Below are 21776 nucleotides of genomic sequence, written 5' to 3'. Positions count from 1 at the left end.
ATAGTACGTTACAGTTTACAAAAGATAGCACTTATATTTCTGACCGGAGATTTTCATAGAACCCACAGGTATTATTACCTCTATTTTAATGGCACAGACATGGGAGCTTAGAGAGGTTAAGTGCCTTACCCACGGCCAGAGTTTTAGCAAGTAACAAAGACAGGGCCAGAAATCATGTCTTGTGGCTTCAAATCCAAATATGTGCTTTCTACTACTTTACTTGATAAAGATGGTTGACACACTTTCTGTGTTGCAAATAATATTGAGAGAATCTGTTAGTGCAAAAATGGAAAGGGTGAAGAAGATGCTGAAGTCAGAGGTAATGTTTCTTCTATATTATTATGCCTACAGATGTAATGCATTCATTAGGATGGGAAAAAGAAATCAAGATAAATGATTTTGAGGTAATTATGTCACCTGAATTGTACATATCCTCTCGCATATTTTCCAAATAAGTGAAATTAAATAACTGTGTAAGTCTAGTTCAAAATCCAATTATAGAACACTGAATCTGAAATATTTCAAAGAAAATGAAAATTCTTTCTCTGGCTCTTAAACATAATTTTAAAATTAGTTTCCTTTCCTCTTCATTTTATCTCAATATGCCTACCCTGAGGCATATGAGGGAAAAAAGTCAGTTTTTCTAACTACAAAAATAGTTCAAAAAATTCTTATAGCATAGGTTGAATTTTCATCACTTAAGCTCACAGCAGGAACTTCAACCCTTATAGCTTTACATGTAATGACTATAGTTGACCACACAGAGGTTACGGTGATGATCTTACTCACTGGCTCCTCAAGATCCCACATTTCTTGTGAAAGTAAGAAAAAACAAATATATGAGTAAGATCAATATGCCAACATGTCCAAGCAGTAAACTACATTTTCCTAAATAAAAATAATCTACAAAACAATATTTTATTTTGTTAATGCTATGTATAATAAAATATTTTTTAAAATTATTAGAAAAAAATTTCAAAAGTAAAATTAAAACATTCTTTAATATTCAACTCCAATTTTATCTTTGTCATCATTTATATGGTTTTTTTTTATTTTTGCCTGCAGCATAGATGTCAATGAAAAATAAATATGCATCTTTAAAAGGTAAATAAAAATTGATGAAAATGAAAGTTTTTTAATTAAAATTACGTTGCATTATTAATACAATGGAGGGTACTTTTTTTTTTACATTGAAGATGCAGATCAAGATTAGTGTGATAATTTTAGGAGGTTACGTTTATGTTAAAAGACAAATGATGACTATTTTTTTCTTCGGTTCCATTTTTATATGTTCATTAATGTTCAAGAGAATGGAATATTTTAATTCCTTGAACGTTTAAGCCCAGAGTCTGAAGGGAAAAATGAAATAAAATATCTTTAAAACAGAGAGAGGGAAATCTCTACTGTTCTAACACCAGCCAGAAAAAAAATTAATTTACCATTATGCGAGAGAAAATCTACATTCTATAAGCACTTCACCCAACAGCATCAGAGACCTTCTCTTATTTCTGGGAATGTCTAACCTGGTTTCAAAGATTCAGAATTTAGATGGCCCATTTACACAAGGCCACCATGTGTGGCACGGACATAACCATACACCCGATTTGGCTGAGGCCCCTATAACCTGTGACAGATGATTTGTACCTTGTTGTTTCTGACCTAGGGAACTCCCATGTGTCCTGGTGGAAAATGAGGCAGAAGAGTTTATCTGCATAATGTGCTTTCACATCTTAAGATAATGTAAAGATGTGATCATTGTGACCATAAGTTTTTGGTTACATATTGATCTATTTTTTATGATGAAGACAAGTTTGAGAGGTAGAGAAGCTTAAGGGTGAGGCAGAATGGACCATACAGAGGCTAGAACTGCTGAGAGAAGGAGGTACGGCGTCAGACTGCTGAGTTCAGCTCCCATCCCTGAGACTTGCACAGACAACATCCTTCAGCCTTAACTTCCTCATCTGAAAACTGGGCACAATGATCACAGTGCCCACCTCAAAGGAGAACTGCTATGAGGAAGAGAGAAATGAAGAAATCCAAAATCCTTAGAAACTTCTGTGGCTCAAGAAATTCTAGGTCTGAGGATTCTCTAAATTTGCCAGATCATATTAAATCCAGCCAGTATCATGAAGAGGTTTCTGCATTCAATTATAAGCTTTGAGACAGTTCTTAGATCAATATCTACTACGTGTTTCAGTCTTTCATTCTGGGCATTCATTCCTTTAAGAGCAACTGTTATCATCGACATGTAAGAACGAAATAGTATTTGTTCAGTGGAGTTTTAACAGGAATGATATCCTAAGAGGAAAGCAGGCTAAGTTCAAGTTCCATCCCTAACTGAAGCGTTCCTTAGCTGAATTCTATTGCACTGGGGATAGGCATCAGATCACTTAGTCTTCAACTAGCAGCCACAAGTCTTCAACTGTTTTTCATATATGACTCTTCTCTAAGTATATTTTACATTTCCGAGTGTTGAATTCGGTCCTTAAATGTCTTAAAACTTTGCAGATACCTAAAGGTCTGAAACCCACACACCACACATGACATAAAGCTCATAGCATCCCCAATACACAGTGTACAATATTAAAAAAAAAAAAAAACACCACACTATTGCTATGTGAAAAGGAACTGAAAATCATCTTTCTAAAATAAGGCTTTCTGTCATTCATATATTCATCAGAGGCTAAGCCATCTTGTAAACATATTGGAAAAATAAGTTCCACCAGGTATGAACTCAGAGGAAATTCTGTAAGTTTATCTCCTAATCCAGTATCACCAGAGCATTAAATAAGTACAATTTAAAGATGAAAGAAGTATTCTGTCACTTCTTAGGTATGGCGTAAGCCAAGTCTCTGTTTTCACTCTAATGAAACATGGTTGAAGGTAAACCTGCCTCCAGTTTTTCTCACCACCCTCATCTTACTCCCAATACCCTGAGTTTTTCTACCTCTCGCCTCTATGGAGATAATTATGAGAAAAAAAAATTTCTAAGGCTTCTTCTGATGAGAACAGTTTAAAACATGAAATTATGACAGTCAAGCAGCAAACTTCCTTCTGTATATCAATGTGCTCAGGCTGCCATAACCAAATGCTACAGACCAGCTGGCTCGATAATATCAATATATACATTTATTTCTAATCGTTCTGGAGGCTAGGACGTCCAAGATGAAGGCTCCAGTGCATCTGGTTCCTGGTGTGGGGGTGCAGGTCACCAATCCTACGCGATTAGGACCTATCCTTATATCACTTACTCTTAATTTCCTCCTAAAAGCCCTAACTCCAAATAAAATTGCATTGAGGGTTAGGGCTTCAACATACGAGTTTGAGGATAGCCAGTTCAATCCATGGCACCCTGAAAAGCCAAAGAACTATTGTAGCTTTGTGAACAAAAAGGAGGTGGAAAGAGAGTCTATCCTGAACTATGTGGCCATGATTTTGTGGAATGCTGAGGGCCGTGATCATCATACTTTTCTTACAAAGCCGCACAAGGAAAGTATGGAGGAGGTAAAGATGTGCACAGATGCAGAGCAAGAATATAAACCCTGGGCGTGATCTGATGACCCGACTCCCCACTCCTAGATGCACTTATGATGTATTTCTCTGGAGAACATGAATATGTTCCTAGAAGTGGTTGGGAACCACTAAGGAGTCAATCTGGGTCAGAATTTACTGAAGCCAAAAAAACAGATGAAAATATATCTTCTCCTCACCCTAACTCTTTCAACAATTCAAGTTTATCGTCTCTTTTTGTTCCCACTCCTGCTAGTTCCCAAGTTTCACTGTCAACGACCCTTTCTCTTCCCGCAGTGGAAAGCCCTCCAGCCAGGAGGAGAGCAAACTTGAACACCATCTTCTCTCAAGGAGCTACTCATGAGTTTTCAAGATTGCTGAAGTTCTTGACGAGTTCTTCAGTTTCCCTAACTTCTCCTTCTTTTTGTTCTGTTACTCACCTTTGTGATTAACCTTCAAAGCTTCTTCAAATTCTTCACGCTCCTCGAGTTATGGAACCAATACAACTCATTAGGGTCTCATCAGTATTGAGCATAACAGCAGGCTTACCTTACTATTTTTGAAAAGAGCTGGCAAAATGTCAAAACAGAGAGGCACGACAGTTCCTTACTCCATCTCAGCTGCTACTTCTTATCTCAGGAGAGTCTGTCTTGCAAAATGGCAACTAACCACAAGCCTTCAATTATTTTTGACATATAAATCATCTCGAACTAGAGTTTAAATCCCAGAGTGTTGATTCTTGAAACCTTAATTCTCTTAAACTCCATAGATTCCCTGCCCCCACAAAAACCGCTTGGCCCACTGCATACACAAAAGTCTCTGGAGGACAAATAGCACTGTCAGCAACAAAGCCAATTTTTTTTTAAAGAAAGATGCATTAATATTTTTTCCGCTGCTCCACTGATTCCAGCCCCTGAATATTAATCTGGAAGATATTAAATGTTTTGCTCAAGATGCCTAAAAGGTGGTCACCTTTCAGATTCAAGAGAAAGAAGCTGGGACAGATTCCAGGGAACTAGCCTAGAGGAAACTGACATAAGATACTGGTGACATTTGAAACTGCTAATTTATTTTGAGATAGTTGCCTCCCCTGGGGTCTTCTGCCTCAGGATCCTTGTCAAAACACTGAAATAAGTACTGTTTGATTTCATTACTTCACAATTGATCTTTCCAGCCACTTGGTTTGGAGGGGAAATCCTCAAATGGTGTGCCTTAGGGGGCTGTAAGCCCTGAGCCTAAGAGGGGACATTCTATTTCTCATCAAAATATGGAGACAGTCAATTCTTCCACTACTTATATGCACCTCCAAATTAGAAGACATCACCATGACTGAACATAAAACATTTACAGTTCATTTAAAATTATGACTATTTTCTCTGCAGGAACAATATTTAAAACTTAAAATGTATGAACTACTATATGATGAGATCCCCAGGTAGGCAGGAGGAACATGGCTTAATGTCACACGAATCTATCTTCAGATAATTGCTTAGTAGTTATGCTCTCAAGCTGACATTTTATTTAAATTAAACTGAATACAAGGACTATATTATCTATGTCTTCTGGCTAAATAATGAAAAGCTTGTAGCCTCTGACCTTTAAAATATTTTCTTTTTCTTGATTTTGGGTAAGACTCAGGAAATGTTCAAACAACATGTTGAGTAACGAGAAATCCTCTGAGCAAACACAAATCATGTCCATAATATTTTAAAAAATTACTCTTATAACCGAAACCTCTGAAAGTCCTTAATCACACTTACCAATGCTTCCCTTCACAAGCACACGGGCTCCTTACAAGTTTACAATGAAATCCAACTGCTTTCTGGAGATCCTGAATCACCCCTTCAAGCCCTTCTGCCCAGCTCCATGACCTTGGATGATTCCTTACCCGAATGGGACTACTTCCTGGCTTCTCCTACCCCAGAGTGGCTTCCTCTAGCCAGCATCAGGGGCTCAGTTCCTGACAATGCCCATCTGAGTGTGACACATTCTCCTGAGTGATGGTGGTTCCTTGCCTCTTTTGGTGCTGCGCAGGGGCCTAGAAACCACTCACTAACCAAGGGTTTCTGCTTCTTTTGGCTGCTCTCAGCTGGGGTCCAAGCATCTTAATGACTTCAACTTCAGATACCCTGCAGTTTCTCATCAACTCTCTGGATTCCTTTCACTTGGATTTATATACATTTAGGTATTTTGTTATGAACAGGTGAATTAGAAATAAATATACATTAAAAAGTTTCAGTCACTACATGTCACACAAACATTTTGAATTTTTAGGAATACTAACAAAAACAACTATATGCAACTCTTTTCAATGATGGTCCTTTTCCAAAGCAGGCAAAAAAATTATTTACTGTGAATTTCCATATAAAGGGTAATTTTTGAGAAACACAGTCCTATTTTTTTTTTTTTTTTGAAGATGAGAAAGTACTTTTGCATGAAATCTGCTCAATTTCTGTTAATGTAGCCCCTTCTTTTGGTGATTATTTTGCCAAGCTGGGATCAATGTGGAACTTTCAAGTATTGCATCTCCGAAAAGTGGCTTTCACATTAAATTGGAGCAACACATTGAAATGTGAACCCATGGGATTCTGGGTGCTATGGCAAAAGGAAATGTACAGACTTTGAAGAAAAAGAGAAGTCCACCCAGAAACCCCTCACCTCCCTCTGAGGTTTAGGTGACCCTTTGAGTATTTTGTTAGGACCATATGAGCTTAGAAGCACCAGCAGGGTTCTTACCTCTTCTCACTTTACATGCTCTCATTTCCAGGCCTTGAATTGCCATAGAAAATAATATGAAATGCCACCGAATCTTCTCCAACCAGATGCCTCCTGAAATCCAGACATCCTGGGGGCTGCTCCCAAACATTCCCCTTGGAGTTCATCTAAAAACCTCAGATTCTCCATGTTCAAATCCTAATTTATGACCTCCCCTCCACTAACTCTCCTGCTGCAGGTCCTACTTGCAGCAGCAATACCAAAACTGCTCTTTACACACCTATATCCATCATCCCTTCTCCCTGAATCATCAATCCATCAGACATTTAGCTGGGTGCTGGGCTCGCTTCCTTGCAGCAGGGTGGCTATGCACGGAAGAGAAATATTCTCTACTACTCACGCTCGTGCACGTTGGTGATGGAACGCAACCCTTTCCGCGATCTACTCTTCTTCACAGAAAAGGCAGAATGATTCTTCTAAAAATTCCTTAGGTGCGGTCACTCTGTACCTCTGATGGGGTTCAGGGCAGCTGCTCCAGTCCACTCTGGCATGTGGATTACTTTGAGCTGAAGCCAATCAAGGTCCAACACACTCAGGGAGAGCTTTTTACCTCCCCCTTAAGTGTCTAAGAGAATTTAGATAGAAGACCTGGTCCAGGAAGAGAACCATCCCCAGGGATAAGTATAAGGGTGGCGGCTGGTAGGGGAAGCTGGGGGGAGCCCGGCAGGGCCTGTTTGTGCAAAGTCCGCTCTGCGTCCCGTTGCCTCTACCTGGCAGGGCAGACATCTGTTTCCCAAACGTTTGCTCCTCTCACCTTCCTGTGAATTGTCTTCCTTCCCCTTGAAGGCCCAGAGCCCAGTCCACCCCCTTCTCCTGAGCTCAAGTTGGCAGGTCGGCCCCACTGCCTGCCTGTCGGGAGCCTCTTGTGCCTGTGAGATTCCCGTATGTACAAAATTAAATTCGTTCTTCTCCAGTTTAATCTGTCTTATGTTAATTTAAAGTTACTATACCAGCCAAAAGAACCTAGAAGGGTAGAAGAAAAATTTTCCTCCCTTACCGTTCAAAGTCTTACAATGGCTTCCCAGATCCCAGTCCTTACAATGGTCTGCTTGGCCTGGCATGATCTGGTCCTCCTCCACGCACCTCTGACTTGATCCCATTTTCTCACCATTTTCCTGCTCTCCATCCTAGGCTCGAAGGCTCCTCCTTCAACACCCCAACCCGAGGGCCTTTGTTGATGCTGGGTCCCGTGCCTGGGCTTCTTCTGGTCTCTCTTCCAAGGTGACCTTACTAAAAAGGACTTTCTTGAACACTCTCTATAAAAAAACACTGGAGCTCTGCCCCCCCTCCCCCAAAAGCCATGACTGTCTGCTGCCTTAATACATTTAGTAAGACTGATTTCCCTTGACACCATATATTTACATATGTTCCTTCTATCTGCCCCTTACTAGGATATAACCTCTATGAAGGGCACAGCCTTTTCTGTTTTATCTGCTGTCATAGCCTCAGTATGTAAAAGCATGTCTGGCACAGAGTAGGCAGTCAATAAATATCCCAGTTTTAGGATTTCTCCGGAAGAGGAAGCATACTCTCTTTGAAGATGTAGTGCGAGGTTGGTGAAGTATAGGAAATTCCAAATACAAAATAATTTTCCTATATTTGTGGAGTGAGTTTATGTTTTTTAATGTGCAGCATTTTCAAATATCTAATCTATGAGCCCTATTTTACAATTTTTTCCCTCATTAAAAAACACTCTAATCAGAGAAACTTACATTTTTGTTCACGTTCTTATCACATTTTTATGCGAATGTTTACTTAACCTAAGCTTGAATGTGAATCTCTCTGTGCACAAAGGACGTGCTCAAAGCCAAGGCAACAATTGGCTCTGTTAATATTTTCTCATCATTCCTCCTGCAACTAAAATTTGTGACACTTCAATACAGAATCCTCCCCAGAAAATAAACTGTGAAAATCTCATTCTGTGTTTTTCAACAAAACAAATTAGTGACATTCAAAAAAATCACATTTTTACTCTGTTACTAAAAACTCCCATGGGGAGAACCGGTGAAGGTTTATGTTATTTTTAAAACAAATATAAAAGCATCTTTTAAGTATATCTTCAACCTTTATTCCTTGAGATAAATCTTAATTGTGACTTAATCAATGGTGAATTTAACATAATATTGGGACCAAAGTGATACTGTCTTTCATTTGACTGTCAAAAACATGAGAGTAAATAAGATTTCAGTGCAAGATTAACTGTTCTAAGAACACAAAATGACTTAAAGGACTTTAGAAGTGTCTGTGTTATTGAAAGTTATTACACTCAGTGAGTATCATTCTTTTTTCACCTTGTAATGTAGAGTCCTCAAAGCACCACCATCAATACTTTGCTACCTGAACTTGAATTATGTACTATGTATAAAGCAAAACAAATATCTACAAGTCTTGACTTTCTATTAATTTAGTACACAAGTAGTTTTATATTATTTTAATGAGTCTTACAAAAAGGATTGATATTTTTTAAATATAGAGAAAACAAAGTCCATTTTTTTATGAAACGAAAGCAAGAAAAGAAAGAAAGAAAACACTACGAAGAAGACAAAAGTAACTAGATTTTTATGCACACTTTAAATATATGCAGTTTATTGTATGTCAACTGTATCTCAATAAAAGTTCTTAAAGAAAAAAAAGTAACTGTAGAATTTTAGACTGAATGTAGAAAAGAATACAGTAAGGTAGATCCTAAGACAAAAACCTATTGAAAGACTTATATTCTTTGCAAAATGTTAGTTGCAAAATAATAATAATATAACGTCTTTTTAAAATTAAAAATATTTTAATTAAAACAATTCTCAGCCTTTCAAGTGCATCCATTTCCTTATTCAATTATTAAACACAGATGTATTGAGTGTCTGCATGAAGCCCTCTGTTAAGTACTGGCAACATAAACACCAGTAATATAGGATTCCTGCCCACGGGGTGTGAGGGCAATGCAGCCTCAGCAAAAAGACTATTTTCTGCTGCACTAGTGTGGCTCACTCTCCGTGTGCTCGTCCATGACTTTAATTCTCCACAGGAATTCTTAAAACTGACTTACTCATTGCTTCTGGAATGCTTACTGTGTGTCAGAACATAGAGGATGCAAAGATCAGTCAGGCCTGGTGCTGGCCTGTAGGAGGGAAGCCTTCATACTAGAACATCAAAGCCGTGTGACCTGGAGTTAGACACTTCACAATTTCTGGGGACATCACTTTTTCCCTTTGTCTCTCCCTTTGGCATAAAACTGAGCTATTAAGGGTCTCGACAAGGTCTAAATTAAAATCACCCTCCTCCGATCTCTTACCATGCCCAGGCATCCCCTTTATATACCTCATCTCACTGAATCCTTTTGACAGTCTGTCCATAAAGTGGGCCTGATTGCCCTCATTGGCAGAATGAATGGGATAAGTGAAGAAACAGGGAAACACAATTGGTAGGTTTTAATCCAGGTCTTGAATCCAGAGCTGCTGGGTGCAAAGCTGATGCTCATATCACTACAGTACTGGAAGTGGAAGTACTGCTAAACCACAGACACACCAGCATAAAGTGCTGTTACTCTTAAAGGAAGATGAGCAGGTGCACAAATAAAGATGTAGTGTGCTTAGTAGACCTGAATAATCCTAGCATTCAAACAGACAGCAACTAAAACGTTAAATATTGTACTGATAATGCAGTTTCAATAAAGTTAAAAAAAAAAGGTTATTAGATCTTTGTTCAAAATCAGTATAGTAAAATATTTGGGGGGAAAAAACGAAAACAGTGTGTTTAAGTTGATGGGAAATACACACACACACAGAGTTATACACTAATTACATATGTTGTTACTTATATCCTAATATATTTATATCAGACCCTCACATAGATCAATGGAAAATATTGCAATATATTAAAACAAAAAGTAAAAGAAGGTATATAAACTCTTTTTTTTTCCCAGTCTGGCAACTACTTTAGAAGCAGACAGTAGTATTTGATGGTGGGAAGAATATAATTAGAAACTCTAATGTATATTTTTCTTGAGTGCACCTGGTTAAAACAGGTCACATTTATATTAGTAAAGGCAGGGTTTTTATAATTTTGTGATACAAAGACCACAAATTTGTTTCTTGTTCTATGATAAGAGTTTGAAACTTAGGATGGATTTAACTATGCAGTGAACTGATTTTTTTAAGCATCTAAGTATCAATAGGATCTAATTTGCTCAGAAAGACGATGCTGTGATAGTATTACATGATGTTGTTCTGGAATATTCTCACTCATAAACAATACTGATGAATAACCTCTGAACCCAGCACCAGGGTTACACAGGTAATATCAGCTTCCATTAAAAAAGTTATTAACAAATTTAAAGTCATAGATCAAATATAAAACGTGTAGATATTTTCTTAGCAAAAGTGAATCAATTAATTATTCTAGGGCATTAGAAGACACATCTCACATCTCATTAATTTTCCCCCAACTTACTATAATTATTAAAATCTAGTACTAATAAGAAAATAATGTTCCAGGTAACCCGGCACATATTAGGCAATCAATACACATCTCTTAAATGAATGGACAACATCTGACCTTAAGTGAGGCTTTTTTTCTTGAGACCATTTTAATATCTTAACTTTTTCCCTAAGTACTTATATTAACAAGTAGAGGAATTTGAATGATACTACATCTTTTAAAGGTGTTAAAGTTTTAAGAGTCACCTTCTAAAACATTACATTTTCCACTATTTGGAGTTTTTTTCCAACTGAAAAAGGGTGAGCATGTGAAAACTCAAGTTAATGAAACTCACTACTAATCTTTTTGGATGCTCCAGAATATTGGGCAAATTAATTCACTGCATCATTTCCCTAGCTACAAGGGTATGATACATCAAGAGGAATTCACGGATCACTCAGCATTCATTCAACACACGAGAAAACGTTTGTTTAGTAACTGTTTTGCACAGGCCATTAAGGAATACTACGATGAGTGTGCTGGGGGTGCCAGTCCTCACCGAACTCAGTGTCAGGGGAAACTACCAAGGAAATCAGTAAGTTGCAACACAGAGTGGTAAGTGTGGATAGCCACGAAGGTAGGGGCTGGGGAAAGAGCGAAGTGAACTGAACTCTGCGTAGGGAGAAGATAAGCGGAGCTCGCAGAGAGGCATCAATGCACTGGTGAGATTCCATCTGTGTCCTGATTATTGCATGTTTGTCAGGAAAGGTGGTTCAGGGGACTCCAGGCAGAATGAGGAGTAGGTGCAAGCACAGTGTTTGTATAATTCTCAGGAAGCAGGAAGACACTGGAGTGAGGAGCATTTGTAGGTGTCATGGAAGAGAGTAGCTTATACGAGCTTGCGTAGAAACTCAGCTGCGAGACCAACTGAGTTCCCCCGTTATGGAAAACCACACATGGTTCTAGACATTGCCCAGTGTCCTCCTAGGGGACAAAACCAACCTGATTGAGAAGCACTGATTTAGAGGAAAAGGGTTTTGCATTAAGAAAGAAAAAGTTCTGGTTACCACAGTTTATCCCTTTTAGTAATTGTGGTGCTCCAAAGACAATGGTGCTTCAAGGACAAAGGACAACCAAGCCTGAAAATGTTTCCATGTCACACACCCTACCAGACTCTTAATCACCCTTCCTGGCATGTTGCAATGGGTGCGACATTCCTGAGCCCACCTGGGCGGCGGGACCTGTTCCTCTCTCGTCCCAAGTAAGGAAAGACATCTGCCCTGTCCCACTCTCACCCTACAGAATGAAGGTATACGTGCCTTGACCAATCAGTAAACAAATTTTCACCTCGGACCATTCCTTTGTTTTCTGGCTATAAGAACGGATCAATAGCATGTTTGGGCTCGACTCTCCCAGATCACTAGGAAGTCGGCCCGCTGCTCTGGCAGTCACCTTTCCTCTAACGTGGTCCTTGACAGTAATTAGACAGGAATAGATAGATAGGAATGACTCACGACGTAATTTTTCTGTAATGCATTTTCCTTTGTTATATGTAAAGTGAAGATATTACTTATCTCACAGGGCTACTCTGAAGATTAAACAAGAGATTCTGAAGTAACGACAGGTGTTAGGGAACTCACACAGGGACTGGACCATGACTGTGCCTTGTAAATGTGAGATGGCCAGGAGATTAAAGGGAAACTCAATTGTGTTAATTGCTTTGCACTGTACAGATGATCAGTTTAGTTTAAAATGGTTTTTATTAGTTGAAAAAATGCCCCAGAAGAATAGCTTTCAGCACCACCACGATGATATTTTGTTTTCAATTCTGAGACAGGCTCTCAAATTTCTTTATCTTTTTTTCTAAATAGGAAATAAATGTATTGCAACCAGAAGTTAAGAATACACTCAAAGTCATAGGTAACTCATGGAAGAAGAACAGAAGTCGAGATTTTGTCCATTCATTACTTGGCTGTATTTGCCACCACTGTTTTAATACTGTGTGTAGTCTATAATGCAATATTTTTAAATAAGCTATATGCTAATATATAATTAAGTCATTTACCAGAAGGAGACAGCTTTCTTAAATTGATGACTCATCTTTTCTTATAGATCTATCTCTACTGGTTTTCCAGAATGAAAATAAGTCTTCAGTCTTTCAAGGCTAGAATCCATGTGTAGGCATTCCTAACTCCTTTATCTTATAGAATGTAGCCTGCAAAAATAAGATTCCCCTTTTTACTTTTTAAAATGATTTAATTGTGTGCCATGCTTTTATGAGGATTAATCACAACAATTTTCATATTGCAAAGGCTTTGACAGAAGATTTAAAATGGGGTAGATTTCAAGAGTAGGACAATGATATAAAGCTTGTGCCATGAATCCAAAAAGTTGCTCTCCAGGAAAATAAGTAGCACTTTACTTCTCTTTGTTCAATGGTCTCAATCAAAGAAAATATAAAGACCTTTTTTCCCCAAAAGCTCAAAGAGTAACAAAATTAGAAATACACATACCCAGTAGTAGCCAATATCATAAATAAAAACAGTTAGGCAAACATAATTTTATGCCAAGGGAAATAAACTACAGAATTTGTACAATTAGTATATAAATTGGTATTTGTATAATTGTACAAGATTTTTTTGAACAATTTGTATGATTGTACAAGAGAGTGTACAATTTGGTATTTTTTCTTATTAGTTATCTGTTTTAAACATATTAATGTATATATGGCAATCCCAATCTCCCAATTCATCCCACCTCAACCCCCCCACTCTCCCCTCTTGGTGACCATGTGTTTGTTCTCTACATTTGTGTCTCTATTTCTGCCTTGCAAACCGGTTGATCTGTACCATTTTTCTAGAATGTATGCATTAATATATGATATTTGTTTTTCTCTTTCTGACTTCCTTCACTCTGCATGACAGTCTCTAGGTCCATCCACATCTCTACAAATGACCCAATTTCATTCCTTTTTATGGCCAGGTAATATTCCATTGTATATATGTACCACATCTTTATCCATTTGTCTGTCAGTGGACATTTAGGTTGCTTCCATGACCTGGCCATTGTAAATAGTGCTGCAATGAACATTGGAGTGCATGTGTCTTTTTGAATTATGAGTTTCTCTTGGTATATGCCCAGTAGTGGGATTGCTGGGTCATATGGTAGTTCTATTTTTAGTTTTTGAAGGAACCTCCATGCTGTTCTTCATAGTGGCTGTATCAATTTACATTCCCACCAACAGTGTAGAAGGGTTCCCTTTTCTCCACACCCTCTCCAGCACTTATTGTTTGTAGATTTTCTGATGATGCCCATTCTAACCGGTGTGAGGTGAAACCTCATTGTAGTTTTGATTTGCATTTCTCTAATAATTAGTGATGTTGAGCAGCTTTTCAGGTGTCTCTTGGCCATCTGTATGTCTAAACTACAGAATTTAAATCAATAAAACTATGTCCACTTTCATGAGACCCTAACAATTTTGCAACTATAGCCTGTACTTAATTTCATAATACATCATTTAAAATCTAGTGTTGATAGTGGTAGAAAACAGAAAACAAATCAAGACCTCTGAGCACAGTAAGGTACAAAGACCAATGGAATTCAATACACAAAATTCTGACTTCAATGGTTTTCTTTCAATCATCTGCTGAAGCATGACCACAGATATAAATGAAAAGGGGGCAGACACACATGGTTCAGGACAGCTGTATCTCATTCCTATACTGGTGATCCTCAAATATGAGTCCAAAGGTCCTAGAGTATCATAAGCACTCTTTGCCCCTCCATTTCTATCAGGTCTGTAATTTCTCTTTTTTACAGAATGAGTACTTTAACGTTAGGCAGATATATTTTTTTTTCAGATAACAGAATTGCCCAACAAAATTTTGCTTTGGCCCCCAGTAAACCTAGAGTCAAATCTGATGATTAGCAGCAGTAAATGTTGGTCCCTAGCGTCTGCCTAATTGTTACTGATTTATTTCTCAGTTGATTCTACAGTTTTGTTTATATTTGTCCTGCCTTAATTTTCTATTTCATTGATAATTATTAGGTTTTATTCTTTTGATAATCTATCTAAAGTATTTTTGTGCATAAAAAAAAGCGGAGTGCAGACATATCAATACAAACAAGTGAACAGTAGAGGATGAAAATGTTTAAAGGTAAAAAATTAATAATATAAAGAAAAATGTTTGAAAATTAAGATGGCTAAGTTAAATACGGGAAAGTTCCCAATTTCAGAATACTTGTAATCAGTTATCATTGATCATGTTATTAATATTCAGATAAAGTAAAATGATTTGTTTTATATATCTCTCTGATATGGGAATATAATTTAGGGATCCTATATATATGAAATTACTTATCCTTGAGGCATAGTATGTTGTGATAGTAAGAATGCAATTTAATTTCAAAGTGAAATTTCACATTCTTCTGATAAAAATAATTTTATGTATGAAGGGCTTATATTACTGTTGGCTGATAATATCATCACATCCATTTGGACCATTTACTCTTTTTATAAAATGCAAAGGTGAAGCAATGTAAGCATATGGACTTTAACTGGGTTTGAGCTTTGCCAAAAAAAAGTCAGAGATTTAATAGGTAAGTAGATGGAGGCATAGAAATAATTCAGGTACTTCCTAGAGAGTTTACTTGGGTAGCATATTACCTGGTCAGACAACATTAGACTCTATTCAGTTATTCACGAGTGCAGCTGTTTCTGTACCAGACTAGCATTTACAGAGATGCTGCAGTATTCTACCTCTTAAAGTCCCACATGCCCGTAACAAAGTTTTTAAAGATAAGGCACCTCAGTTAGGAGTCTTTAGACTAGAATGTCCCCTTAACATGGCAGGTAAAACAAAAGACTTTAAAGATGAAAATACTAGTGAAGGAGAAGAGAGAAGTGAACAGCCATGCCTTAATGAAATCAGGATGAGCCGCTCACCAAAATATTAGATTTGCTGGTCCTTCGACTTTGTCCAAATCCTTTAAAAATGATGCCCATCTCTCTGCTTCCACAGAGCATACCAGATATAATATCTGATCTGATGAATTACCATTTTTATTGGTCATTATTTTATATATCTAGTTCATTGGCTAAGTCAGTTCCTAGCTTTGGCATAATTTCATCTGCTTGTGTCTAAGATTAAAATCCATTTGAATTATTCATCATTCATTTCACAAATATTTACTAAAGTCTAACACAGTCCAAGCGTGGAGGATCCTGGAAGAACGTCTTTTGTTCCAAAATGTTCACTCTTAAAAGTCAACACAAAGTGCTAGAGGGATGATGGGAATAAGAAAAAGTCTGATATAATAGTAAATATCTATGACAAACATACACTTTCAGAGCCATTTGATGTATTAATATAACATAACAAATCTTCACAATCAACTCAGCATCTATACTATTCCTACCTTATAATAAATATAGGACACATTTATCTTTTACATTAGACTTTTTAAAATGAATCCTAATTAATTAGGGAAACTCTCTGACTAAAAGGAATTAATGGCAAGTGAAAAAGCAGTAGAAAATGCAAAGTGAAGTATGCTTAACCCAAGGTTCATTTCAGACACTACTAATTTCCTTCTCAATAGTTATTTCATGTGGTGGCAATATGGTAGATCTTAGAGAGATTTTACTCCTCCTCTGTCCAGATCCCAGGCACTCAGTGATACAAAGAATTTAGGAAAATGGATTTATCTTATTGGAAAAGCTTTGCCTGTACTAATGCAGAACCCTAGAACATAATGGGCATTGCTGCCTGAATCCTTTCAAAGAAATTCCTAAAATGGCATGAAAAGAATCTGTGGCCTTATTACAACTCTATTCACCACAGAGAAGAATTATACACAAGGCCAATCCATCCTGATTCCCAAAGGAAATACAAAGGCATCTCGTTACTAAGCACCATCCTGTACTGCGTCTAGGGATACTCAGTGTGTATGTGCTTGTGCCTCTCTGCGTATCTTATTCTCCCTTTGTCCTCCAAAATAAATAGGAGAGAGCTGAAAATACCAACGGTTTCCTTAAATGTAGGATAGCTCTGTTCAAACATATTATTTGGGTAAATTAGGCTCCCTAAGGTAAAGCAGATAGCTGTGCCTCAGGCATTAATTCATTCCCTAGGTAACAGAGTGTATAACGTCCTTATTGGTCTCCATTACCTGAATATCAGAGGCACATTTTTGTCTTAACACAGATCCTTGAACTTTTTATAATGTCAACTGTGAAACACTGATAGTCACTGATACAGAAGAAAAAAATTGTCACCAGTATGAAATAAATGTTGATTATGTTGTACACAAGGGGTGCTGACAGCAACCCAAGTTGCCACTCAGCTTCAAAGCAGTTCGCATATATTGATTTTTTTTTTTTTTTTTTTTTTGCTGTGTTGGGTCTTCATTGCTGCACTCAGGCTTTCTCTACTTGTGGCAAGCAGGAGCTTCTCAGTGCAGTGGCTTCTCTTGCTGCGGAGCTTAGGCTCTAAGGCGTGCGGGCTTCAATAGTTGTGGCTCATGGGCTCAGCAGTTGTGGCACATGGGCTTAGTGCACACGGGCTTAGCTGCTCTGTGGCATGTGGGATCTTCCTGGACCAGGGATGGAACCTGTGTCCCCTGAATTGACAGGTGGATTTTTAACCACTGTGCCACCAGGGAAGCCCCTCAAGTCAGATTCTTTATTCCACCAAGGTATCGATGATATCATTGGTTGTTATCATTATTGCTTTATTACTGGAGAGGTTTAAAGCAGGCATTGACCAGGTATGTTTCTATTCATAAACAATGACTCTGGCTGTTAGGTGGAGATGAGATTGAACAGGGATAAGAACAGAAATGAGAAGGTGATTTAGGGATGATGGTAGAAGACTGCTGAGACCAGGAAGTAGTGAATGTGACCTGGATTCAGAGCACGGCCACAGAGACAGATGAAGATGTTAGGGCAGTTGTTCCACACCTCGGCTGGACATCAGAATCATCTGAAGAACTTTCTACAGCTGGGAAGCCCAGCTCTGCTCTCAGAGCTATTGGCTTAACTTTCTGGGTGCAGCCTGAGCACCCAGAAAGTTATCTTTTCACAATGAGGGTTGAGAACCACTGGGTCCCAGCCAGGCTCTGAAAGACTCGACGGGTCAGATGTGGAGAGGTTATGACGAGGGAGGTAATTTGTGTGACACCTAGAATTGTGGCATGAGCAACTAGTTTACTTGTAGTGCAATTTCCAGAGAAAAAGACTGGAAGCCCAGATTTTCATGTGAACCCTCCTGATTTTTCTGATTTGGCAATTTTTTAAACACATGTATATCTATTCTGTGTAGGCCGGAAAAAAAAAAGAAAGAAAAAACTCTATCAAATAAACAACCTAAGATAGCTCTAACATGCAGGTGACCAGTCGCAACTTCTGCCTTAAATCAGGGAGGTTAATCTCTAATTATGGATTTCAGACTCTCACAGAATGTAGGAGTAAAATTCTCTGGAGACTCCTGGAAACACAGTGATTAATTACTTGATACCTCATTAAGAATAAAGGTGACCTGGAGTATTTGGTGCATTGCAATTGTGAGTTTATTTTCTCCCTCCTTCCCTTCCTTCCTCCTTCCTTCCTTCTCTCTCTCCCTCCCTCCCTCTTTCTAAGGAAGCATAACATTTTTTTCCAAGGTCTTGGGTTAAGGAATAGAGCCAGGTCTCATATCTGATTAAATCTCAAGTCTGTGCTACTTCCCAAATGTGGTTTTCAGCAGGATTTTTTGGGGGGGAGGAGATGCACAGGGAAGCTGTTACAGAGTTTTACTTTTGAAAATATAATTTATATAGATTGGAAACTTTTCTAAATACACCAGAATTTCAACAAGTTTACCATATTCCCAATAATATTTTGAAAGTTGAGTACAATAAAGCAATGAATCTTGTAATAAAGTATCTCTTAGTGATAACATACCCCCCCCCCCACACACACACAGAGCACTCATCAAAGTAATCTGAATTGAATTAAATCAGGAGTTACAAGGCTTGTATCTCATGAGAATCTAATTTCATAATGTTACCTTCAGGAGAATTCATTAAACAATAAAGCTTTCAAATACTTTATTTTTGTTGGTTTTATGTCATATTTATATCATTATATACCAAGGGAGTACTTGTCACAAAACCTAGGAGGATCAAAGGATCATTAATTAATTCCCACGTGTAGTCACTGAGTTCATAATTTAGTACTCAGTTTTGTCTGACTGAAATAATTTTGGAGAAAAAAGTTTCCATCTTTCTCTTAGACTTCTGAGCTGCAGATACTATATGTACAAACATACCAGGGGATCTGTCAGATTTCATATACTTGAGTTCCATAGAGTTGTATATTAAATCCTATTTTCAGAACCACATGAGCATGGAATTTCCCTTCTTTACTGGAATGAATGTAGTCTTCATTTGTATTAATCACATTACAAAGGAAATGAAGGGTCTTGGGGAGTCTCGTAGGTCATACCATAAACACATACTCCTTAGTAGAAAAGACAAAGGTCATCTCTGACACATGAATTTTATCCTCCAGAACAAATCCCATTTTCAGCCAGCAACAAGAAAAGCAGAAACGGATATACATCCACAGGTATGATTTAAAGGATAGATAAGCAAACACTGGAGGTTTCACATACCTGTTCCAGGTAGGATCACCAAACCAATCCAATGTATCAAGGGCTGTGCTGTGTGCTGAACTTTCCTTGTAGGAAGAAACCAAATGCCATGTCACCACAAAAGCTGAAAACCAAATGAATAAAGGAGGAGTAAATAAATCTAAAAGATAAAAGAAGAAGCAGGATACTTGGATCATTTGATTGTGAGATGGAATTTTAATTAAATGATAGATTTCATACATGGAGATTTATCCCAGTATTTCCCCAAATGTATTTTATCAAGAAACCCCTTCATCCCACAACACCTGTTAGCATCCTGCTGCAGGACTGACCCACAGCAGTTACTGGGGAAACAATGAGTCTGTGTAACCTACTTCTCCACGAGATGCCACATCTCGTAGACGCTGTCATATGGTCACATGTTCTCAGTTTGAAACTGGGAGTACTTTATAAGCTTCCCCATTAAAATATGCACATAAGGCACACATATTTATATCATATACAGAAAGCTAAGTATCAAATTTCCTTCACAAGTTTCACAGCAAATTAGTGAAGAACCACTCACCTGATTAGTACCATTTGTCATTTCATGGCAACAAGTGTTTGACATTCACTCATCATTTTGATTGATATTTACTGAGTGAATAACATGAACCAGGTAGTGGTTGAGAAAATGAATAGGTCTTGGTCCTGCCCTCAAAAAACCCAAGTCCACCCAAGTGGGAAAGGCCAGGCTGGACCCGCACCAAGCCCAAGGACTTAGTCACTGTCTTCACAGTGCAGACGGGGTACAGGGGTGGTGTCACCAAGCAGAGGGTCTTTAAACTGAGCCTTGAATGCTGAGTAGGAGAGTGACAGACCAACAAAGGGAGATAGGGTGAGGCTGGGGGAGAGGGGTATCATCCAGGCAGCGTGTTCAAACGCAGGAAGCTGTGGGGGAGAATGGCATGTTCCGAAAGCAGCCTTAGATCGGGCCTACAGTGATGTGAGGGGACAGCACATGCACAAAGGAAATGCCAGAACATCCTTTTACAGTTTAAATGACTGTAAATCAGCCCAACGGTACAAACAAAGGCACCCACCCCAATAACTGTGTAGAATTGGAACCTATTCCCAAACTCCTGTACACAGATCATCTCATCCTGGCTTCACAAAGTGGAGGGGCCTGCCCAAGGCCAGAAAGTGATTTGTGTAAGCTCATTTGTATTATTTTTTTATACTTCACATACATGTGACATCCTATGATACTTGTCTCTCTCTGTCTAACTTACTTCACTTAGTATGATCATCTCTGGGTCCATCCATATTGCTGCAAGTGGTATTATTTCATTCTTTTTTATGACTGAGTAATATACTTATTTACAAAAGAGAAACAGACTCAAAGATGTAGGAAACAAACTTAAGGTAACCAAAGTGGAAGGTGGGGGAGGGATAAATTTGGAATTTGGGATTAACGGATACGCACCACCATATATAAAGTAGATAAACAAGGACCTGCTGTATAGCACAGTGAACTCTACTCAATATCTTGTAATAACGTACAATGGAAAAGAATCTGAAAAGTTTATATATATGTATATATACACACACACACATACATATATACGGAACTGAATCACTTTGCTGTATACCTGAATCATTGTAAATCAACTACATTCAATAAAAAATAAAAAAAATTTTAAAAACTTCCTACACTTGGGAAAAAAAGTGATTCATGTAGACCAGTCCTGGCCCCCCTCTGTGCAGGAAGAGGTGTGTGTGGACATTCCAGTCTCTGTCCTATTTCACGACACATGCTTTCCCGATTGTACTATAGTGTGGGCTCCAGGCACAACAAAACTGTTGCCACCATCACCTTTCCTGTTTCCAATTTCAGGAAGGCAAGCATGGGGTGGAAAGATTGTGACTAAGTCTACACGTTTTCACCTCCTAGTGATATCTTTAATGAAAGACTTCTCTATGTGACCATACTGAAGGCCAGACTGGTGCTTGTGTGCTGTTCCGCAACCATGGGGAAACTGGGAGTTCTGTCTGCATCCAGCTCTGATCCTCAAGTGCCCCGGGTGGATGTAATTGTTACATACGAGCCTCTCTCAGGCCTGCTGGTTTTTGCCTCTGACTTCATCAGCACTTTAATAACTTTGCTGATGTGGTGTGTGGATAAAAGTGGTTTGAACTGCAGTCAGAGACTGGAATTAGTACACCTATTCAGAGAGCAGAGGAGGCCATCACTCATTTGTAACATGTAAAAATGAGGAGAGAAAGCATGGAAATGGGGGGGAAAGCAGGTTTAGTAATGCAAAAATGAAGAAACCTTGACTGTGACACATAGCTTATGTAAGAAAAAACCTAAAGGAGCCTGTGGCGGTCTCCAAAGGATGCGAAATATAGTTGCTGAAGTTCGAAAGATTGCAGGGGATTTTTCCTTCCCCCTCTTCTCCCTCCTTC

General features: G+C 38.3%; 1 protein-coding gene across 1 annotated transcript in view; it reads right to left on the bottom strand.

Annotated features, from left to right (window-relative positions):
• Positions 1-19372, bottom strand: part of CHRM3 (cholinergic receptor muscarinic 3) — a 225324-nt gene extending 205952 nt beyond the window's left edge. The window contains exon 1 of the mRNA XM_057737589.1: positions 19350-19372. The gene's annotated coding sequence lies outside the window, so the exon portion shown is untranslated. The remainder of the gene's footprint in view (positions 1-19349) is intronic.
• Between the last annotated feature and the right edge of the window lie 2404 nt (positions 19373-21776).

This window comes from Hippopotamus amphibius, chromosome 5, assembly GCF_030028045.1.
Source record: "Hippopotamus amphibius kiboko isolate mHipAmp2 chromosome 5, mHipAmp2.hap2, whole genome shotgun sequence".
In the NCBI taxonomy this organism is placed as follows: domain Eukaryota; kingdom Metazoa; phylum Chordata; class Mammalia; order Artiodactyla; family Hippopotamidae; genus Hippopotamus; species Hippopotamus amphibius.
This window is presented reverse-complemented; position numbering and strand designations above follow the sequence as displayed.